The 25,368-nt window shown below is 36.6% G+C and overlaps 1 long non-coding RNA gene across 1 annotated transcript in view; it reads right to left on the bottom strand.

Annotated features, from left to right (window-relative positions):
- Window positions 1-25,368, bottom strand: part of LOC133215622 (uncharacterized) — a 216,285-nt gene that overhangs the window by 39,592 nt on the left and 151,325 nt on the right. The window contains exon 2 of the long non-coding RNA XR_009726432.1: window positions 7,096-7,256. This is a non-coding gene — a long non-coding RNA (uncharacterized LOC133215622). The remainder of the gene's footprint in view (window positions 1-7,095; window positions 7,257-25,368) is intronic.

Below are 25,368 nucleotides of genomic sequence, written 5' to 3' on the forward strand. Positions count from 1 at the left end.
GAATTTGTGGAGAGAAAATTCTTCTTAGGGCTATGGGAGATTGTGCTGATGCGGTTTTACAAAGTGCATCAGAAGAGTGGATGTCTTGGACAAAAGCTCCTTGAGGGAAATAAGATACTTATGAGATGCCAGTAGTAGTTACCTCTTTCAGCTTCTGTTCTAAGTATCTCTACCAGCACAAACAAAATTGCCTCTCACATTCATAGAGACTTATATTAAAAAAGTCCTAATTTGTATTTTTCTTTAGTGTTAGAAGAGTTGCAAACCTAAACAAAGCATTATTATATGCATTTATAGAAGGAAACTGTCACTCCAACTGCATATTTACTTTCCAAATAAGTCTTTAAAAATTTAAATTTTTAATATCTTGAACGTGGTGCACGTGCAACAGAAGTGGTTTATGCAGCAGTGTATGAAGTCAACAGCCACTCTCCCAAACACCCCTCATTAACATTTTTTTCCTTTATTTCTTCCTGATCCACAAATTTTGGTGCTACCTGCCACTACCAGTAGGTGGGATCCTGAGACACAGGTATCTGGGAACCAACGCTAAACCTTGTGAGCCTACTTCTGGAGGAGCCCTGCAATACCACAGGAGCAATCATCTCTGTATTAAAAATCTTTCTTCCACTCCCATTTTCACATAACAAATTAACTGCAACTGTTTTATTAATCCTCATAAATTTTGGATGCTCTATTTTCTTTCCAGTGTGCTTATGAGGCTTGTTACTTCTTCTTTAATATCTTTACTGTGGAGAAAAAGGGTACTGGTGGTATCTTTTTCTAATTTCATAAAAATTACTCCCCGTTTCAATCCACAGATATTGATAGGCAAAGACATTTGTAGCTACTTTCACACAGGTATTGTATTGCATAAAGTCAAATTAAATCTTTCATATAAAACCACTTAAATTTTCATTATCACCAGTAGGCATTGAAAGCCTATGTGTCAAAACTTGTTAGATGCCCTCCTAGGAAAAAAAACAGCTCCTGGATCCTACACAGGTGCCACTGTTTTGTGCACTGTTTATTAAATAGAGGAGAGTTGATGGTAAATGGGATAGAAAATTATCACATTGTATTATTCAAATTCTTTTAAGGGGGAGATTTAATATCCAAGTGTAATATTTTAAGCTTAGTGCTGTCTGTTACCAGGTAATGAGTAACAGCATTCTATTGGCTGCCTGAGTACAGTTTCTTTTATATCTTTTTTGAAAGCTACCTCATGACAGCTGCAAAAAGGATTTTGTTTTAGCTGTAGCATATACTGTACTTCCTTCTGTCTGCACTGTGACCTGTAAATGTAGTCACAGATTCAGTATAAATTGCAGTGTAAATAATTAAAGTAAAATAAAACATAAGTTTTACTTAAAGGATAGGCAATTTTTTTTTTTCTTTCTCTTTCTTGACCATTTTATTTTTCTAGGAGCAGCTAAATATTCTAAGCTGGGTACCACTGTAAGTCTTCAGCCAGTAGCATTGTGCAGAATCTTAAAAAGGAACTTAGGTGAGCAGAAAATATAGAAATAGTTTCCTCAAGGCAATTACTTTCATTTTTTTCTTCCTCTGTGAGGCATACAGACCCAACCATTTCCATAAGGACATGTAACTGATAAAATCCTGCACCACGTTCTACAGAGCCATGATGAATTAATGGCAAATTGGTGATCTTTGAATTGATTCTTTTATTTTTAAGAAGGGTATATACGTATTTATATTTTTTTTAACCTGGTAACATGATGAGAAACAAAAGGTGCAGATGTAAAAAGCACAAAATTCTAAAAGTGAGCTTTCATACAGCAAACTTAGTGACATTTCATATGTGCATGGACTCAGTGCCCACCATTTCTTGGATTTTTTGCAAATACATTTTATTTAGAGAGATTTAAAGCCATTTTCACCTTGGTTTAATACTATTATTTCAAATTTTACCTGTGAAACATTTTATTGAGCCTAGCCTTTCACATTTTTTCCCAGACAACTCCTTTTCTCATTCGCTGCACATCTATATCCAAGTCTGTAAATTAAGCAGACACTATGATAGCGATTTCCTATTTCTTTGTATTCATGTTCAGATTTTATTCCATTTATTTTAACTTATTTTCATCCCTCTGTCAAATCAGATCTAGTGATTTCTTTGCCTCATTTCTTTTGTCTTTCAGAAGAGAAATTTTGATGTTACCCGGGGAATAAGTTTTCCAAAGTTCCTTTCCAAGTCTGAGGCCTACTCGCTTGGTACGTGATTCAGCTGCAATACATTATTGGAACTTATTTTTGCACATTCTAAGAGTGAAGAACAGAAGTCTCATTGTGGCTATGTGTTGCAAAGTTTAGGTCAAGACTGTGGTATGTTTGGATGTGTTTTTTCCATACTGTTTCTTAAAAGACATCTAGGAAAGTGTTAACTCACAGCCCCAAAGACATGCAGTTGCACAGTACAGTAATTCATTTGCTAACAAGACGAGAGCAGAAGGACAACTTGAGGTGTAAATGGAAATTATATTTATTTTCCTGAAGGTGAATTTTGCATCAGAGATGCTTTCTCAGCGCAGAGCTGGGTTTTCAGCCTTGACGACACATGTAGTATTCGCATATGGATTTGCCAAAAACTCACAGTAAAACATACATTGAAACAAAGAAAATGTTATTTTATACAATGAGATGACACTTAAAAGTTTGATCTTATATTTATATCTATACCGCACTCTTGGAAAGAAAACAAACAGGGCCTTGAGCAACCTGGTATAGTGGGAGGTGTCCCTGCCCATGGGAGGGGAACTAGAACTAGATGATCTTAAGGTCCTTTCCAATCCAAGACATTCTATGATTCTATGATAAATAATCTCAGCAAAATCTACATAGCATCACTTCCTATGCATGGGATATAAAGCAGTAAGTGTTTATTTTCATGAGAAAATATGCATTTCAGAAATTGTTTCAGCACATTATGAAGTTTAAGGAGAAAAGGAAAAAAAATATGCCCATAGATGACTTCTGGATACAAACAAATTTGCATGTATTTCCAGAATGCTGTGGTTTAAACACAGCCGGCAATCCAGAACCACGCAGCCACTGCTGCTGCCACCAATAATAATGATGATAAAGGAAATAAGAAGGGAAGAGAATGCAACACCTTACCACCCACCAACCGATACCCAGCCCGACCTGAGTAGTGATCTCGCCCTTCTGGGTATCATATCCCCCAGTTCTACATCCTGGGCATGATGTGCTGTGGTATGGAATACCTCTTTGGCTAGTTTGGGTCAGGTGTCCTGTCTCTGCTTCCTCCCAGCTTCCCCTCCTCCCTGACAGAACATGAGACTCAGAAAGTCCTTGGTCAGGGTAAACATTACTGAGCAACAACTGAAAACATCGGTGTTATCAGCGTTGCTCCCAGGCTGAAAGTCAAAACCACAGCACTGCAACAGCTACTGAGAAGGAGAAAAAATGACTGCTACTGCTGAACCCAGGACACAGAAATACATGAACAGAAAAAAAGGTATTCACCCAAAAAGTCAGTGTTGCTGACCAAAATCAAAAAACTAGTGTGGTTCATAATCTGGTCATACTACAGCACATGTATTTAACTTGTACCTTTAAACAGACTTAATGAATTGGAATTTCAGCCATGAAAGTTCAACTTGAATTACCAATTATATCAAGAGTCAATTACATCTTTTTGTATTTTAAAATATAATAATTACCTTTAAATTAGTTGCATTTAAATTTTTAATAGTTTCTGGACATAATAAGGACATTACTGGACATTTTAAATTACTTTCAAAATATTGTTATAGTCTTGTGTCCTGCATTTGAAATTTATTACTGTTTCAGAGTCAGTGCTTCCAAAGTACATAGGGACTTACTGGTTTTGTCATTGTTGTGGAATTACTATGGCTCTCATGTCATTGTTGTGGAATTACTATGGCTCCCGGTTAAGAAGTCATTTTGGTAGAACCTACCTACATAACTACAGAAGGAGTAGGTTACTTTTTCTGTAGTAGTCCCAGTACTTACAAAGTGTGTGTTTCTTTAACGACCTTTCCATTTTGGAGAGACTAGAAGATGGTATGCACTTCACACTTGGGTTTTTTTCCTGCCTTAAAAATCAAACTGGGAAAAGAAAGAAAAACAAAACCAAACCCAAACAAAAAAAAGCCCCAAACCAAAGAAACATTAAAACCTTCACTCCCTTAGAGAATCCTTTCCAAAATATTTTTTTTATAAATAACTAAAATGTCACATCTGTAAGCAGACACACAGAGTACGTGTGAATCATCATTCCCAGTGTTAGTCAACATCAGAATAGGGTTTAAAAATTAATACTTCAATTTACCTTCATTATCATTCTTTAATTGTAAGACCGTATATGTTATAGCACTGAATAAAAAAGATTCATTAAAGAGAGAAGCAAATAGATTTTATGATTTGAAAGAACAACGATAAACTTCATTTTCACCAAAATTTCTGTTATAGGCACAATTAAACCTGTAAGTACCAAGCTGCATATCACCTGTACTGATGATATCTGTTGTTCTCCCTCTCAACCCACACCAGCCCTTTCTCTACCTAAAGGAAAAAAAAAAAAAGCCCTGAGCACCTCAGTAAACATTAGGAAAGAATAAAGGAAGACAACATGCTGTTCTGTGTCGTAACTCATTAGCAGCTAATGAAGCAGAGAATACCAGCAGTCCAGAAGGAAACAGTGTATGAGTCAGTTGAAAAAGGGCAGCAGATGAAGACAATTAATAGGTGTAATGAGCCAGTGGAGGAATTCTCGGATTGCACCTTTGAATTCAGAGATAACTCCAGATGTTTTTTCCCATCTTCTCACGTAATGAAAGACATGGAGAAAAATAGCTTTTTGGGGTTTTGGGTTTGGGTTTTTTCCTTTATAACAGTTGAAGTTTTCTCACTCTTATTTCAAAGAGCCAACAGACCGGACCATCTCGAACTATGCTTTGTCACAATAAACCTAAATAATTATTCTGAACAAGAACAAATGAAGATCACAAGCACTTAAAGTAATATTTTCTTCAGAGAATGAACCAACATTCTCTTCTATGGAAACTAATACGAAGATAGAAGGCATGTGTAAGGGCAGTATTTGGGCAGTAAGACATATGAGTAACTTGAAAAACTTTTCATGTAGGTTGATGTAGCTTTAAATGTAGCTCGATGTAACCACTACCAATATCTATATTAGAGTTGCAAGATGAAATTCAGAAGTACATTTCTTAAATCCTTGGCTACACAGAAAGGGACATGAGATGTCTAAGTTAGTGACAGGACAGCTAGGTTTTCTGCAAGTGCTAAAATTTCCTTCCCAGATTTGTGGAAATACTGGGAATAAACAGGAAAAACATAAGAAACATAAGAGTCTCCTGTTTATCTGTATCTAAGCTGTTGCAAAAGACCTCTTTGGACATTCAGACACCCCCCCCCATTTCTTTCAACTAAGCCCCACACAGCCTCTTGCTCCCTCCCCCCCCCGTCGTCCCCCCGCAGGATATGGATGAGAATTGGAACTGTAGAAGTGAGGAAACTTGTGGTCTGAGATAAGGACTGGTTAATAGGTAACACAAGAGCTGTGCACACAAGCAAAGCAAAACAAGGAGTTCATTCAGCAATTCCCATGGGCAGACATTCAGCAATCTCTGGAAAAGCAGGGCTTCATCACACATAACAGTTATGCAGGAAGACAGAATGCCAGCATTCTGAATGGACACCCTCCCACCCCGAACCCACACCAAACCCCCCCCACTTCCAGCTTTACATGCTGAGCTTGGCACCCTATAATATGGCCTATCCCTGGAGTCAGTTGGAGTCAATTGTCTCGGCTATGTCCTCTCCAAACTCCCTGTGCACCCCCAGCATCCTCAATGCAGGGGTGTGAGGAGAAGAAAAGGCCTTGACTCTGCACAAGCGCTGCTCAGCAATAACTAAAACATCCCTGTATGATCAACACTTTTAAATACAAATCCAACAAACAGCCCTACAGCAGCTACTACAAAGAAAATTATCTCTGTCTCAGCCAAAACCAGCACAAGGAGGAAGTTTAAGTAAAGCTTCATTAAATTCCACACAATGATTTTCTCCCTCTCTTCCCTGAATAAAGACTAAATATCAGCTTCTCCATCATTCTACGTACTATTTTCGTAAAACCAGCAATTACTCTTTCTGCAACAGTAGAAAGAAGTGGCAGATATTCCCGATTCCTGCTAACTTTTCAAGTTGTGTTTTTCTGCATTGGAGCCAGACATGCTATATGTGACATACTACAGCTGGCAAGTGATAGGATTTTCAGATTTAAAAATTGCCCGTCTGTTCACTACTTTAAGTATAACTCTTAGGCAAAATTAATTATATGCCTCTATCTTTACATTGTAACTTTTGCCTAATATTCCAAGGTAGTAGCCTGAAGACCATTCTCAGTGTAAAAATCCCAAATTGTGTGTTCAGTTGCAAGTGCAACATAAACCTTAAAGGCAGCAATATAATAATTGCCATAAGCTTATCTTTATGTCAGCTTAGCATTTGCTAGGGAGCAACTTAAGAGTTATTTTTAGGCATTTAAAGAGGGGCACATCTGGCATGGGGTGTTCATTAATGAAGTGTGTTAAAACTGGGAAGACATTGCTGATATCAACAGAGGAAAACGTTGAGGTTCTGGAACATTTGGCCTGGTATTTTTACCCTGGTGCTTCAAACGCATTAATAATGATGAATCAAAAGCTGGCAGAATGCTCTTTTTGTAATACCAGCCATAACATTACAAACTTTCAAGGTGTCGACACAAATTTCTGTCTTCAAATGAAGTAAATTCAAGCATTTCGACATACTTCTAGAATGATATCGCAAGCAGAGATTGTATTTGGTGTCATGTACCGTTACAAAGATAGCCTGGAAATAATTTATTGCTAGGCAATCCGTTTTTAAAGCCAGTGACTGATGATATCAATTCTGATATGCCTTCCATAATAATAACTGTCTAAAATATGCAGCATAATGTAGGCAAAACAGAGCTTCAGCAAGCATCCTTTGTTTTAAACTAGTTGGGTAAAATTCATGTACGTAGGAATTTTGATCACTAACCTGGCAGAAGTCTTGTTTATACGTTACTTCCAGAGAAGGTCTTTGAAGATGCATAATCCAGAAGAATATGCCCCAGCCTGTTCTTTGTAGGGAAATTCATCTTCCTGCTTTGCCCTTTATTTCATGTTGTAGAAAAAGCAATTGTTTTCTTTATGAGAACTCTGATAAAAAACAAGGAGAAAAAAAAATCAAAAGAAGTGCAATAAATATGTGAAAATTCAGTAGCATAAAGGATGATGCATTTATGGAAAAAAAAATTATGCTGAACAATTAGAATCAGAGAATGGTTTGGGTTGGACAGAAATCTTAAAGATTACCTTGTTCCACTCCCCGCTATAGTGAAAACTTCCTAATTCCTATTGTATCTTCCTAAATCCTGACTTTGACTTGGTATGGTCTCTTCCATTTGTCCTGCGTACCTTAGATAACATGGAAGCAAGTGACCCCAAAGAGCACTCTTCCCTTGCTGTTCATAATCTAATGAGAGTTTCCTCCACAACTTTACATGATGTGCAGACTTTACAGTATAAGCTTAAGGCTTGCTGGCATAGGGGCATGATGAAAGATGCCACAGTCTAGCATCCTTGACAAAACTGCATGATTCCTGACAGATAGAATGATTACAGGGCCTTCCATCACTGGAGACATTTAAGAGCAAGTTAGATACTCTGCTCATTACTTAACAGTTTGGACTACAGCAGCAAGGTCCCTGTAAACCAACAAGATCTATTTCAGGTACACTACAAATGTTCTGGCTGTACATGAGCTTAAGAAATATGGAAACCTTATTTTGATGCACTTAACCTGAAGAGAAATGAAGACAATTGAACTCTGTAGAGTAGCTACAGTCATGACTAGAAATTTCCTCTGGATATATATTTGTTCCCAAAATAATGCTAGGAACAATTTATACACAACCTTTCTTTTCCATGGAGGAAAATCACTGAGATGAATGTTCTTGAAATAACGTATGTAGTACCATGCTTCAAAGTATGAAACAGAAATCACCAGCACAGGTTTAAATAGCAGCAATCTTGCTGCCTCTTGCACTCAAATACAATGTGAGGACAGATGTATATAAAACACATCTAGTCACAGTAGTTAATTGTCAGTGTGAGATTGAGTCAACACTCATTTCACATTAAATATATACCCTAGCCTCATCCACTGGTCACATATTTAATTCTATAGAATAGTGACTTATTTTCTTTTAAGATTAAAATTGTGGCAAGCATTTGCATAATATGCAGAGGCATGGTAAATACTGTATATAGGTTGAGAGGAATAAGGTCTGAGACACCAGAACAGCAGAAGTGATCTTTTTCATTTGCTAAGGTCCACCAGAGGATGTTCCTTGAAATTCCTTAGTAACAAGGAAGTTATTTCAGGTCTCTAGAGGAAATTGCTTAACTCATTTGCATGATATTTACTGTCATATTCATGCAGAGAAATACACATTTAGTTGTAGGGGAATAATTCATTAAAGGGTATAAGGTAATTCTCAACTTCTAGAGATCTTATACAGAGAAAGGTCTAAATCCTTCTGATACTCAGGCAGAATATATATATACACACTAAGATCTGTGTTTTGGACAACAGCAGCAAAGATATTGGCTGTGTCTGATACTTCTGCATCCAGGCCTGAAGTTTTCCAACTGAAACAGATATTGACTTATGCTTGGCTGTAGTGTAGATGACATGCTCTCAAGAAGGTCTGGCAAAGAGAGGTAAGATTTCATGTCAGCAGCAGGAGAGGTTCACGCACATGAAAAGACTGCCCTACAAAGCAAAATCCAGATTCCTCAGTAGTAAAACAAGTGAGATCAGTTTAATCGTGTGATCAACAGTGGTCCAGACTCTGGGCAGGTCTGCAGTAAGTGGCACACCTGAGTATTACAAACTGATTATTACATACCTGAGTATTACAAACTGCAATACCTGAGTATTACAAACTGATCCCAACACACTTGAGACAAAAGCCCGCAGCATATGCCAGAATATAGTTTTAAACTGTTCTTGCAACGATAACACTTTGAGACAGTCTAGATCTCACTGCTACACAAACACAAGAGCAGAAAGGCTATGCACAGTGTGATACTTAAAATGGTAGGAAACTAGGAATTAATATCTTTTGTCTTAACCATCAGAGTATTCACCTTGGTAAAGCCATTTGTAAATTTTTATTGTTTTCTTAAAATATCTATTTTTGAAGCTGCTGTGCACTGTTGAGTACCTGTCCTTTTTGACAACCACTCTCTTCAAGTTCCCAAACAGAAAAGAAGCCCTGTTTCAGGAATTAGTCAGATACTTAAAGGAACAGAACATCTGTGAACACCTAAACGGATGTTTTGCTGCAGTGCAGCCTGTCACACTGGCAGAGCTTGTTCAAGTCAGTTTGCTATGACTGATGTATGGCTTGATGATAAAGTAAACATGTCTAATGTTTACCTACCACTGGAAGAGGAGTGTCTTGAATGCTCTTCCCTTGTGTTTTAACTGGAAATTGATTTACTCTGTAGTTTTCAGAAAAGAAGCTGTTTGTGCCACTAAGGGCTTCTCTGGTCCCATGGCTTTATCGCAGCCAGTCCTGACACAGCCTGCAAAAGATGCATCCAGTACCTTGCATGTGCAACTGTCAGCATTAAGATCTACGCAGCTCTGTTCATACGGTGGAGCAGACGCCTTGTGCTTTTAGATCCTTATTAGTTTTCTAAGGTTATACACAAGCCAGAGTGACTAAATTGGGTTTACAGGACAATAAACTTCAGGAATGTCAGAGTGTTGTCTGGCAACATTTGTTAGTTCAAATGCTGCTAACAGACTTATTCCCATTTCTTCCCTACCTTTTGAAAACAATACAGTTAAAACAAACAAACCAAAATTAAAAAAGAAATAGCTTTGTGACTGCATGCCAAGATTTTAGCCATTCACTTTCTGCCCACAGAGACAAAGCCAACTTTGTAAATAACCAGGCTCTAATCCAAAGCCAGAAATCAAGACTCATCTCATGAAATTTCTTCCCCCCCCCCAATGTGACAGGCTGTTCATGCCGGTGTGCACTGGAGATTAGGATTTCTCTGAAGTCTTTTTCCCCCCCCCTCTGGAAAAGGTTCTGCTTTTTCAAATGAGCCCAGACCATTAGCGCTGTCTTTAGAAACCTCGTATTTTCTTTCATAAGCTTCCACATACTCTAGCTGGAACTGCTTTTGTGTGTATAATCTTATAAAAACAATGATGCTAACACTGTCTATAATTCAAACAATTAAGCTACTGCAATGAGGGGAGTATAATGACTCTGTGTGTTAAATCATATTTGCAGTTTGGGTACTGTCCTGCATAATGTATATGAATGGTGCAATGTTTTGTCTGCCATAAATAGTGGCTTTTACTTTCTTTGTGAGATTCTACTATATCAGCCATGCACTAGGATAAACAACACACCATAAAAGAGCAGAAGGCACAGTTAAGATAGAATCATTATGCAAATAGGTTATGGCATGCTTTATATGAGAACAGCTTCCCTAAAGAGACCTAATGGGATGACTGACCTATAAAGCATTTAATTTGTTGTTAGCATTTCATTTAATTGTCTTTCAGCTCCTCTAGGAATAAAACTTTTAATTGTAAAAACTTCTAAATGACATAATGGTTGATTTCTCTTTCTGTAAGTAACAGGTTCCTCTCATAGTAAAAATGGCTTGCTGCAATTTCCAACTGTACCTTTTAAATTCTGGTATAATTCTGGTGAAAAAGGTAGGATGTCACACTTCAGCTGACAAAACTCTATTAAATGAATGTTATTCTAGAAATGTTAATGAGCGGCATGTTGAAGAAAGACTATATATCTTGATATACAGGTATACAACAGATGATCAATTTTTGTTACTTTTGACCTTTGAGTGTTAGACTCAGGATCCATAGTCCTACCAGAATTGATTAGTGTGTGAAGGTTACATACAATGGGGGGTAAATAGCATACATAAATAAATCTTCATTTTCTTTAGCCAACTACTAAAGGACATTTAAAATCACTGAAAAAAAACCAATGGCATCCAGTATTAATTATCAAGTCTAAGTAAAGGGATGATATAAATAACATATATTATGAAATGAATTGGTTATTTCAACAAAGCCTTCAGATATGATTACAATGATAAGCTGATTTTTTCATAGAGAGGCAAATTTTATGTCTCCAAAGGCAGGCCTGGAGGTCCCTCTTAGGATATGATAAAGTAAAAGGTCATTACTGTTGGGAATCTGATTTTAAAGTTTGGGCTTTTTTTGGATGAGTGTCGTGGTCATAGCACAACCGTTAACTCAGAACCATGCAGCCACTCTCTCACTCCCACCCCCCCCCCCGACAATGACCAATGGGATGACCAACATAACTTGAGTTCAAGCAGTATACTTTTCTGATTGACTTAAAAATACTGGGACTTCCTTCAGAGAAATAAGGAAGGAAACATTTTTTAGCCAGCACATCAGTACTTGAGGTATCCAAGTAAAATGGAACCAGCTGCAGTGCCTCCCTGTGCTCTGGAAAAAAAGAAAAATTCATTACAAGAAAAAAACCAACATTGGAATAAGCTGCAGAGAATTGGTGGAATCTCCCTCACTGAAAATATTCTAGCCTCAGCTTGACAGGGATAACCTTTCAACAGAAGGTTGGACCAGATGGTCTCCAATCCCAACCTAAAGTTTTCTATGATTCTAAAAATGTCTGGTATGCTGCTATGACATTCCTTCCTAACCAGCCTTTTTTAAAAAGTTCAAATCTTGCCTGAAATTTATACTTCTTTTTACAACCATTTATCATGTTGTTATTTTTTTAATAAAAAAACCCTTCTTTTCTACAAATTGAACACATGAAACTTCTACATTCATTACTAAAACATGTCTATAGGCCAAGTCTGCTGATGAGATATGACAAAGACAAGAACCGCTAACCAGCTATGGATTTGTGGTAGATATATTTCAGTTCTTGCTCCGGAAGATAGTAAACCTAAACGCAAACGTAGAGAGCAACATATTTTGAAAGGTCAGAACAAAAGATTTCAATTCCAATCTCAATCAAGAAAAAAAATAATAATAAAATCACTGTTTTTAAAAAGGCTCTTCCAAATTCTGAAGTGTTGCACTAAAATGAAAACACACATTTTTAGTGGGGATAGAAATACACATGATCCTTCCAGAAAGAAAGCATTCAGTATTCTGTTCACATTCTTCTCCAGGAAGCTGCAGAGCTCATGCATTTTCATTTAGATTCTTCCATCTTAACCTTTCTTCATGTCATTGCACCCTTAAGCAAAAGTGTACAGTGTATATTATTTTATCCATTAATTTCCCATTTCCAACATTACTATACCTCCAAATGATTCATAGTGGATAATTCTGAATTATTTTGTGCACCGTAATGCCATGCTCAACAAGCAATTCAAAGTAATCAAATAAAAATGAAAAAGCCTAAACCACAGAAATATCTAAGTTTATAGAATCATAGAATCATAGAATGGTTAGGGTTGGAAAGGACCTTAAGATCATCAAGTTCTAACCCCCCTGCCACGGGCAGGGACACCTCACACTAAACCATGTCACCCAAGGCTTTGTCCGACCTGGCCTTGAACACTGCCAGGGATGGAGCATTCACAACCTCCCTGGGCAACCCATTCCAGTGCCTCACCACCCTTACAGGAAAGAATTTCCTCCTTATCATCCCACTATTCTTTAAACACATGAATGATTAAAAGAAAACCACAAACCCACCCACTTTTGAATTCTACAAATCCTGTCCACATTCTGGAATTATGTTGCTTTCAAGGGACGCACACTAAAAACACACCCATTGCTGTATATGAGCTAATTGACAAGACTAATTGGAGAAAGATGAGCTAAACTGAATGGAATGGATTATGCAGATCATGGAGAAAGTAGAAAAGATGTTTCTAAAAATGCATTTGTATCCCATAGGAATGCGCTGGATCAATGCTGTCCACAGCGATTTAACGTTATAGAAGATATTTTGGTCCTTAAACAGTTTATATTATAGCACCTTATGCAATTCACAGTGAAATGAGCAGATACTCATACTTGTTTAAGTCCTGCAATTCAGAAGTTTTTCCTCAGAAAGAAACTAAACTCAGCTCTGCACAGATTAATGCTCCTGAACTGATTTGTATTTGAGTCCCTTAGTAAAGCAGCTGCTAAGTTTCTCCGTATCACATTCATGTTAGGCCTTAGGGTTTTTAACTATAACAAATCCAAAGTAGATTTTCCAAACTTATTACTATTAAGGCAGTTTTTCATTTCACAACAACTTCCTTTTAGATTTATGTCCTTTAAAATGTATTTGTCCTCTACTAATCATGGATGTTTGGAAACCTCGCTGATTGCTTTCCCCATGATTGCCATGTCTACAGTCCCCTCAGATAACACTATTTCAACTAAAATATCTATAATGTTGCAAAAATATCTATAATATTGCAAAAAAAAAAAAGTCCCAGTTTTGCCTGAAAAATTTAACACAATTCCAATTTCACTTTTACAGCTTTAAAAAAGTGATAGTTTCCAAGTTCGTATCACTTGTGTTTGAGCAAAGGAAAGGAGAGTAAGACTGAGAACTAAGCTTCTTTCCAGGTCACTGAATTATTATAATCTGAATTATTTCTTGCTACCCAAGATTATCCACTGAATTATTTCCATAGCTCGATATTTTAGTCTGTATATTATTTGTTAAAAGTCAACCAGAATGAATGTTTCATAACACAACAGGACTTCGCACTGTTTGTGTCAACAAACAGTGCTCAAACTACATGGCATTTGTTTTCATTTGGAAGAAACAGATCTCTTGTGTAGTAACTGTAAAAGCTTCTTCACCAAGACATTCCTCTTAGGAGCTCATTTAAGACAGCGTAATGAACTCACAGGAACTCCAGCTCATATAAAATCAAACCCAACTGACATATGTAAACCACATTTCTTTGGGATTTGCACTCCAAGTTCAACACACAAATTTCCTGTTGAATGAACAAAATACAGTAATTGACAAATTTCAGTGTCGTGGTTTAAACCCAGACAGACAGCTCGTGCACTCCCAGTGAGTGGTGCCAGGCTGGAAGCAGTCGAGGCCCGCGTGTCCCCCCCCGGGGCTGTCCCCTTCCCCACTCCCAAAGGGACAACACAAATCACCACCACTACCACCAACGACAACAATGATAAGAGAAAATAACAAGGGAAGAGAATACAATACCACCTGCCAAAAAACGAGTCTGACCCAGAAGATCCCATGTCCTTCTGGGAAACTCCCAGTTACACACCCCCCCCCCCCCCCCCCCGGGCATGACGTGCTGTGGTATGGAATACCTCTTTGGCTAGTTTGGGTCAGGTGTCCTGTCTCTGTTTCCTCCTAGCTTCCCCTCCTCCCTGGCAGAGCATGAGCCTCACAAAGTCCTTGGTCAGGGTAAACATTACTGAGCAACAACTGAAAACATTGATGTTATCAGCGCTGTTCCCAGGCTCAAAGTCAAAACACAACGCTGCACCAGCTACCAAGAAGGAGAAAAATTGACTGCTACTGCTAAACCCAGGACATTCAGTCACTGTTCCTAGCAGATACCTAGAATAGACTATTAGGATGAACAGTGTGAACTGTCTGAAAAGCAGCAGTGAAGTAACACTACAATCAAAACACAGATGGGTCATGTCTCACCATGCCGTATTGGTTTTAAAATTTCACCTTTTGGAAGTTTATGCATAAGCTACATGCAACCATCAGTCCACTGGATCATTTTCTTTTTACATCTTCCCCTAAACACTGCTCTCATAAACAACTTGGAAACCTGCCATTCATCCATGGTATTTTATACATAATTACAGGAGCACAGTTTCAGTCATAATCTCTAAACATATGGAAAATAAGAGTTTACAAAGGGAAAGAATTGCAGCATCAGTCCTGCAGGTCTTAAATTTACAGGCTTCAGGAGATGTTTAGGTTGCAACCTTTCAGAGATACACAGTTAATGCTTTATGAAAGAATTATCCTGTGATCAAGACTTCTTGAGACATTAATATAAGAGCTATCACTATCACTAAAACCTACAAATCTACAAAATACTTACCATGAAGTGCTATCATTATTAAATAGATCCTTCCTTCTTTGTTGCTATTATTATTGATCAATTTTGAAGTGAAGGGACAGACATTCTTCATAGTCTGAGTACTCCACTTACAAGAGGATGCAGACGCTTTGTACAAACACAAACATGTCTGTGTCTTATTTAAATCACGCAGAGGATGAATAAAGACTACATCAATGGTAAACAAAGTTCAGACTAACATGGTCCGAATAACTCATCAAAAAAAGTCAAATGCCTTGGCAGGAGTTTATTAATTAAATTAATTAAATTACATTTTGTTTTGCTGGCAAGGTACTGCATGAAGTTAACATGAAAACCCAGGCTTTAAAACAAATATTGCTAGAATCTGCTTATAATAGGTTAAATTGTAAGGTTACATTTCTGTGATTCTAAAGGAAAATCGGCTCTGACTCTGAGCTGCAGCCAGTATGTGTAGCACTATTAAGGGCCCATAAAATAAATCACAAAATTTATTTTCTCTATTATAAGAATGTAAAATGAAATGTTAACTTTCAGTCTTTTTTATATTAACTCAGTGTATGGAAGAAGAATCAAAAAGCTTATAAGAAAGGAACTTCCTTGCCATATTCTGCTTTTAAGAAAGGAGAAGAAATAATAAAGGAGAAAATGTTAAAAGCCAAATACTACTTTAACGTTCTGAAGATGAAAGGTTTAATAGATTTCCGTGGTTTTCCAAGTGTGGTTCAGCACTTACAGAAGAGTGAAATTTTTTTATAAGTCAGGCTGGAATTTTGTACTTTGTGGATGCAGTTAAAAATATAAATTAATAACCTGAAATACAAGCCAAACATTTTGAAATCGAGTCATGTCTGAGTAGCAAATGAATTCACAAGACTATCTTTTAGGTTCCGCTTTTGAGTATTCCCACATTTCAATGAACAAAAAAAGGAGCATACCCCTTTTAGCATGTTTTGAAAGTCTGTATTTATAAATACAGTGGGGCTTTCATATTCTACTCGATAGAAAGGTTACAGTGCTGTATGTAGCACTACAGTGATGTACTCTGTTCTTTTTATTGATGCTATTATACAGCAGGTTTGCACCCCCCTTTGCTTGCATAAAAGATGTTGAACAGTGCTTACTGTACAGATTAATCAGATTTCATCACTGCGGTACCATACATTTCTATTACATCTGACTTTTGACATCTTCATACTTGGCAAGACAACACAGCAAAACCTGTAAGATAGTCAGCTACCTCTGCCCTCACTCAGTACATCACCTAAACATAAACGCAGAGTAAAAAAAGCTCTTTTAAATTGTTGCCACTGATGACTACTCTGCAGTGGGAGGTGAACTCTGATTACATATACATAGTTTAATCAGAACTCACCGAGCAACTGCAGTGACATGTGAGATGCACTGTGACGGACAATATACAAATGTTGCATGAAGGACCACGCACCATCTCCAGGAATTAGCTCTTCTTGTTACATTCTTAATAATGCTGACTTCAATATGGTAAAGCTACACAGAAAAGCAGAATACTTGACAGATACAAAGAAAACCAGAATGCTAGGAGTTAAAGCAAACTTCTGTGACATCTTCTGCCCTTTCTGTGGGCATGGACATTCTGATTACTTATTTGCCACTACCTAAAAATGTAAAAGCTATATTGAGATGAGGCTAGAAGAGTGAAATATTAGCTGTGAAAATGACAATGTTCTTTGTTGGTGATTTATTATAGCTTCAGTTAATGTGTTTTCTTAAGCTTTTGGATAGTGTCATCTTCATTCTAAATTGTTAAGTTTCAGACATGCAGCTATATTATTAAAAATTCCTTTTGATAGAATTAGACTATCATTACCAGGTAATGAGAAGAACATTACTGGCTTTGTGAGGAAATATGTCTTCCAGGATTTTCATCTAAATTAAACTTTGGTCTGACTTAAAAGAATAAATTGTCTCTGAAGTCTACCGTTTCCTTGGTGATACTTTTTATTCTTGTGTCATAATGCAAGTAAAAGAAACATATGAAACTTTTCTAAGATTACTTTCCAATACTGCAAAATATGAAGATCACACAAAAACTGAATGATGCCAAGTGAATGGAGAAGAGAGCATGCAATTATGACTAAAGTGGGATTAAACAGGTATAGGTTAAGTGCAAGCATGACATAAGAGCAGAGAAAAAGGAAAGGAAAAATTTCGCTGTGCTTCTTTTCCTAACTCATAGATACAAGTTCTTTAAGTCACAGATATTTTATGTGGATCATCTATATATATGTATAGAGCAATAGAGAGTTCTGTCAAGTTGCAAAGAGAATCAGCTGCCTGTTTTAAATGACAGAAATTACTAATAAAGAAACACACATGGAAGGAAGGTAAAAATATTATTGTTTTAATTAGATGTTGAAGAAACTTATTTCTGCATAAGAAAATACAGCTTTGTTTGGGTGCATGTACCTTCCCAGAGATTCGTATTCTCTTTCTCTTTCCATGCCATATATTTTTAAAGATATCTATGTATACACATAGGAATGGAAGAGCAAATGGCAATACTACAGTACAAGTTTGTAGAATCCAAATACAGATATGTACTAATTTGACTTTCTTCTTCAAAGAGAACTAATTTATTATCTGGAATTCGTAATAAATAGAACAACTACAGAGTCAGTACCTTGTAAAAAAATCATACACCAAAGGAGTACATGAAGAACAGAATAAATTATCTGACAGCAAGAAATCCAATCCCAAGAACTTCTTCATATACCTACTGCCTGTTCAAAGTGGATAAAAATTATATGAAAATCTAATAATTTTCCAGAGAGTCAGGAGGGAAAAAGGAAATCAAGCATTTTGTCCAGAATACATTCTGTTACATAAAAGAAGTGATGCAAGTATAGCAGTGGGGAGCTTTCAAAGCAGTTCGATCTGAAAAACACCAGTATCTTTAAAGAAAGAACTCATTTCAATAGTCATACTGACTAACATCAATGACAACAGAATCTCTTTGAAGAGAAGCTCCTGGGTTTACCTTTGAGAACACTCGTAAGTGTGTGTGCTCACCTCCTTTGTATTCTGAGAAACTTCCAGAAGCAAAACTCCTGAAAGCACGTATTTATTCTAGGGCAGTGTTTTGCTGTTTTTTCAAGACAGTTTGTCAGGTTAGTGTCACCATTTCGTAACTGGGAGTCATTATGATCAGAGACAGCTAGCTCTTTAAGGATCCGTATGTAGAATCACTCTTCATGGGAAAGATGATTCTCTATCACATTGACATTATTTTATGATGATGTGTTACAATTTCAATCAGGAAAGGTCAGAGATGGCACTAAAAGAAGAGTGATTTATTATGCAGAGGAAAACTGCATTGCAACCCATAAAGCATTCACTACTACCATTAAGACAAAACCTACAGTCAGAATAGTACCAATACTACTGTCCCAGGGTATTTAGCTGCTGCCCCAGTGGACAGAATAATCCCATTTATTTAGCAATTTAAAAACTACAGTTCTGTACCTTTTTATTCTCTCCTAAAGTAATAAATAATAATTTCATTAATAATAGCCACAGACACTGTAAAACCTTGATATCCCCCCCCCCCCCCAGTCTGGTATTCTTTCAAGTATTAATGAAATATTAAAGGTTTTCTTGTTAGAAGAGGGCAGAGAGATAGAAAACTTCCTAAGCATACGTGACTGTTACACTGCAGACTCCATTAAGTACATTCTTCTTCAATGTTATGTGGACTTACTAAGAAATCTGAGAAGAAAAATAAGCGTTAATAAACCTGTTACAGAAGAATAGCTCAATCAATAGTCTAAGAGAAGTATTCACTTGTCTGGAAACATACATACCTAATTAGGGATCTAATTTTGGATCAAATCCTGTGCAACTGTGTGGGCACCCATAATAATGGCATAGCCAAGAAAGCAAGGTGCAGTCACAGTGACTAAAATAGCAGCAGGAGATGATGTACCTCAGCACTCTCTGTCAAGGAGTAAGGTGCATTTGTGGGCTGCTGGCTTGGGTGAGGACTAAGGAGAAGTTAGGATCTATGCCAGATTTGCCCATAGATGAACATTTACTTAGATTTTGCTTTCATCATACCCAGAAAAATGGTTGCAGCTGGATTAAAACGTGTGTATTGCCTTGCTTCTTCAATGGATCTACAGAACATTCTTTCCAAATACAGCATGAACAATAATAGGAAATAGTAGAGAAAAAGAGTACAGCTAATATAGATAGAAGTTCTCTGTCTTTACCTCATCATCACAGAACATCTCCCCAGATTCCAAGGACTTTATTAATTTTCAGATTATTTTGCCAATGCAATGAATAGTTCATTTAAATGGTACTGATTTAGCAGAATAGTTAGCTGAGGTCTAGCCAGTGGTTTCCCACTCGGAATGCATACCTTAATAATACCTTTTATTTCTATGTATAAACTACTTTAAACACCATTTACAATTGAAACAGAATTTTCCTTTTAATCTCATCTTAAATTAATGTAACATATTATTGCATAACATGAATTAAAATATTAACTTCTAATTCTTATCAGCATCATTAGGACATTTCTTAAAGTCACATGTTCATCTTCAGTAACAGTATTATCATAAGTGCTAGCAGAAATATCTTTAAAAATAGAAGCCAATTCTAAATGAGAAATTCAAACATAAGAATATTCAAATTTCTTCAAAATTCCATTTATGGACCAAAAAGACAAAGTTACATTTTTTTATTTATTCTTGATCAATGGGATAGCAAACAAGCAAGGCAGAATGTCTCTGAAGTTATGTGGAGCCTGGAAAACTTGAGACCATGGAAGAGGTCAAGAAAGGGTCTCCAGCTTTTAAAAGACTATGAGACTTCTGTGGAGCGAAGAGGTCTGCATATAGGTAATACAGCCTCAAGCAAACCAAGCCTCTAAGGAGTTAATACATTGTTACAAAATTTTAGTATCAGAAACTAGTTCAATCATCATTTCCACTGTGGAAAACAGGGTTACAGGTGCCCCTTGTACTTCAAAACTGTTATTTTTCAATGATAAATAGTAGCTTCCAAATAGCTTGGACCATATTAATTATGTGGAAAATCATCACAGGTTAAGACACAAGAAGTACTGCCTGAATATGCTAATGAGCATCTTCATTAAGTAAGGTCAGAAAGTTCATCTGTGCCAGAAACCAGAAAAGAATAGTTATGTGCCAATCTAAATTGTGAGATCATTGTCCTCTCTTCTCTTGCTGGAGACATTTTTATTTATTTATTTATTTTAATTTAACCAAATGACAGTTTCTGCAAGCAATCACTGCTGTTTTCTGTCTTTAAACAGAAATAGTGATGTTTCTTTGAAATTAATAAAGCCTTCTGGTGAGCTCTGCACTCTGGTGAACCAAATACAGTTCACAAGCAGAAGCTATACTATTTGGAAACTCAATAGCAGGAAGAAAATGCATGAATGTAATAAATTCAAGTACTTTAAATAATGTGTGATCTAATATACTCTTTTAAAATATTAAAATTCCAAATTATGAAAGATTCCTTTTATACCTGATATATGAGATGCTTCAGCAATTTCCATTATATCTATGATAGCTGTTTCAGAATTGCTGATCCTGACAACTTTACTGAATTGACTGTAAATCTGGTGAAAATGTACCCCAAAAACCAGCTGGCTACATAAGGGAAAATCCACAACTGTTGAAAGATCCTAAAATAGATGCTAAAAGCTCACTTACGACTAAGATATGTACGCCAAAATGTATATTCCTCATTACATGTTGTAAAGACAGAGTAAGTAGGTTATGAATTCATATCTTACATTACAATACAGTATTTATGGCTGACCTGCCTTATTTCTAGCATGGTAACTTCAAAATCCATCAAGCTTTATACTTATGCCTAAAGCAGAGAGAACAGAGAGAGAAAAAAAAACCCAACCCCAAACTGTTCATATTTAAGAAATAAGACCCTGTAAAAGCAAGACTTGTTAAACTGTGTGTGTTTGAATTATAAAAACAAAAAAATTAGAGTAGTAAAGACAAAACCTTCATCCAATCATCAGAATGTACAAAGCACATCACAAATCTCTCCAACAGTTGTTCTTTTACTGTAAAAGTTATCTGTAAAAATGTCTGAATTTGTTTTGACTAGCAAGGAGTTTATTTTTGTGACTGTCAAAGCTATAGGTTTACAGGACAGTAGAGACTTAACAGGCGGCTCTGAGGCCAGAAAGGCATGCATCTCTCAAACCTGGTATTAACCTGGATAACCTCATTATTCTCATTGAACTTAGGCTCAAAACATAACTGATTCTTGCAATGCATTTGGAATATCTTCTTCGTGAATAATCTATGTCTGCTTTGTCAAATTAAGTACTAATGTCTTTTCTTGTGCTTTTTATTTTTATGGCTAATATCCACTATCCAGAATGTCCTTTGTAAGTCATACTTTGGCCTACCATCAAGAAAAGGCTCTCTCTGAAAATGAATTCTATCTTAACTTTTTGATGTCTACTACTCTCTAGATCATTTGGTGTTTTTTTTTAAGTAAATACTGAAGAGGTGTTGCCACTTTCTGTAAATTGCTGCTTCCTTGTTTGTATTGCAGTTCAGACAGACTTTGAAGCCTTGACTTCCGATTCAAATGCTCCTTCCCATTAAGCTCCTTGGCACCTAAATGTTGTTGACTCCACTAATCAGTTTCTGCAATTTCTGAGTCTGCTCTTTTGGAATTAGAAATCCTAGTAACCTGGTTTTGTTTATCCTTCTATTTAACTGAACAAGTATCAGTTCATGCTCACTTATTTCAAGATCATTCTCTTTGACCAGTTAATAGTAGCCCTCCTGTTGGTTCACTGACTATTGAGACTGGAGGAATCTAATGGCTAATACATCTGACAGTACGAAGTTTCTCTCAGTATTGGCAGCACTTGCTCAAGTCAATATGTCTAAGTGTAATGCCTACTGTAATGACACAGATCTCGACAGAATTACTCTTGCCATAACATTAACAATCTCTGCATCTATTTCAATCTGTCCAAGGAAACTGGAGCAGAACAAAACACTGACTTAAAGAATGTTTTCTCACAATCCTTCTCAATGTGACTTTCTGATTCTTACCCTGTATTGTTCAGAGGTGTTCCATGCCTCTGATCATTTCTTGTCATTTCTCACATAATTTTCTTTGCATTTATATTCAACAGATATTTGTGTTATTTTTCTAGTCTTTTATCTGATTGAACAACATTAATTATTCCTTCCAATTAAAACCTCGTAGTTAGAGTCAGAACCAAATATAATGTAAGAATTGTTGTACAGCTTTAGAAGACAACAGACTTGGAAACCATAGGAAGAGAGTTATTCTTGTACTGAGTTCTGATCAAAACTGATATGTCTTTGGAAGAGGACTGCAGAAAGACACTGGGGAGCTGGACTTGACATTGACTGCTCAGTTTCTTTTCAACTCAAAACACATTCTCAAACACTTGCTGAGATTCAGTTCCCATCCACCAGCAAGCATGTCATTGCATGTAATTAGATTTTAATCACTGTTTCAAACAATAAAAAAAAGATCCCATTTTCAAAATCCAGAACGCTCCTTTTAAGCAGTACTCCAGATCAGATCTTCTGATACAGTAAATTAACAACCAGCTTTTCAACCCTTCACAAAACTGAAAATGTATCTTCCATTTTTAATGCCATTTCATTTTCAATCCTCAACTTTAAGAACATGTCATCCTGCATGACCATGACAGCAGCAGAGATTTTCAGGAACTTCTTTATGCTTTAAATTGTAGATTTTACTTAATTACAGTCCAACAGCACATAAAAAATAAGTAAATTCATGTTTCAAACATACCATGAGCAGCACTAACAGAGAAATAGAATTTAATAACTCATGATGTGGTTAACTTCAGCTAAGTTAACTTAAACAGCTTTGTCACAAAGTGTGTTAAACAGACCAGCGAACCCTATGTTTGAACTTCAGAAGCAAGCAGTAAACATATGAAATTCACTGTACCTGGGTAAATTCATGGCAGTACACATCCAAACTCTGCTGTTTATTATGGTGACAACACATGTATTTTCACAATGAAAATGTAAATATTCTGAAGCCAAGTATTTGTCACTGTGACACACCAGAACTGTGTTCAAACCCTAACGATACCAGATGATTTACAGAGAATATTTAATAGATTTTTATTTTTACTTACATGAAAAATAGCACAGAATAGATGAGGAAAAGTTTATTAATTTTTTTCCTGTTTACTTCTGCAAGTGGCTTGATTTTTGGATTGGCAGAATAATCACCTATCCTTCAACCTTGGAATACTTACCATAGCACAGATCTTACCTGAAAAGCTGATGAAAACAGTAATTTCAAAGTAGAATGTTATTTTGCCCTTATGTAACTGCAGTGTGCTCTCTATTACTACTTTTATTCAAATTCTCCAGAATTACAGCATCTGAAGACCAGAGCTGTGCAAAAGACTGCTGTCTCCACATCTTTACACCCCAGAATATCACTGCCCAAAACCAAAGTGTGATCTGTCCCCACAATCATTCTAAACATCACAGGGAAAAACAAAGCCTGTTCTATACATCTGAAAAGCTATCTGTATGCTGGGACTGCCCTTTCTGGTTTTAGTCCTGCTCTCCAGCTTCCAGGCTGCTACTTCTGCTATTTAATCCTTTTCCCCTTTTAACTGAATCACTTCAGCAGGGTTTCAGCTCAGTTGTTCACACTAATTCAATCCCGGCTTAATATTATAAAAGATATCGAATTTATATGTGCCAGGAAAAGAGCGATAAACGAGTTGCAGAGAATTTGTGAGAACTACATCATTGATACATTTGATTTTACAAGTTGAAAAGCCTCCAGCACTCTGTAACAATGTTGTGCATTGCCTCTATGAAAACAAAATGAAAATAGCATGGATACTTTCATAGAACACTTATAACAGAAAGTCTAAAGATGTAAACCTTGGCTAGAAGCAAAAAAGCTGATGTGGATTACCTTTGACTTCTCTTTCACTTCATTAGCAATACATGATACCATACGGTTTTGACAGGAAAATAAAAGGAATTAACAAAACAGTAACTGAAGACATGTTCCAACTTTAGATCCCAATTATAGCCCACATTGCTTAAAGCTAAGAAATGTGCAAACATCTAACACAAATGAAGAAGAGAAATGTAATGAAAAAGACAACATGACATGAGCAAATCGAAGCAGAAGCAGCTAATTAAACCTATACAACTGTAATGCAGAGGAGTTATGCAGAGAGGCAGAAATTAGCGATAAACTTGCAGTGCACTCATGCTGAAAGAAGATTTAAAATTAAACAACCTGCAAAGCACAAGATACATGTAGGTTGGCGGTTTTGCATAGCTAGCATTACATTTCCTTCCTCAGCTGTAACCTACTATGCCAGCCAGTCTACATACCAGAGATTGCACTGGACAGGTTTGCCTCTGCTGCAGGGTTTTGATAAAAAGCTGGGTAGTGCATATTGTGAAATACCTTTCTTTTCCTCTGGAAATTATTAATAACAACCAAGAATATTTAAAAGGCAATGTTCATTTCACTTACTATGAAGGCTCATTCTGTAATTAAAATAATCTGCAGAACTTCCTACTTGACAGTAAGGTCTCTACTATTGATCTACAACCTAGCTATGGAATAAAACAGCCTGTACAGCAGAATGAACTTGACACCAGGAAACTAGGGACCTGACATGGCTCATGAATGCTGTTAGGTTTTGGCATTTGAAGTGCAACCACAATGAAGTAACATGGTAATGAAGTTACAGAAATCAGGGGAGAGACACTGAGTTAACACATCACCCCATCACCCCAGATGCTCCGGGAGTCCTGTCTTTTCATGTGAGATTCACTTATCATGTACATCTGCTTGTTCCCACTCCATATTTCTGCAAATCTGTATGGAACTGAAAATCCTCTAGATTCATAGGGCTTGAGATTTACAGACTTCCTCATCAGTTTTTTAAGATTTGCTGTGAAGTGGAAGAAAAGTAATGAAGAGTTACACTACTAGTTTATTGCCTGGAAGGACATTCTTTATACAGAGGATTTTCTGCAAGATGCTAAGGTATTAAAAGTAGTCTGTAACATGATCTCCATTTAGGCATGTCCACAACAGTTCAATG

The sequence above is a fragment of the Neopsephotus bourkii genome, unplaced genomic scaffold, assembly GCF_033783945.1.
Source record: "Neopsephotus bourkii isolate Nb327-2 ecotype Australia unplaced genomic scaffold, CSIRO-AGI_Nbou_v1 NB_991, whole genome shotgun sequence".
Classification (NCBI taxonomy): Eukaryota; Metazoa; Chordata; class Aves; order Psittaciformes; family Psittacidae; genus Neopsephotus; species Neopsephotus bourkii.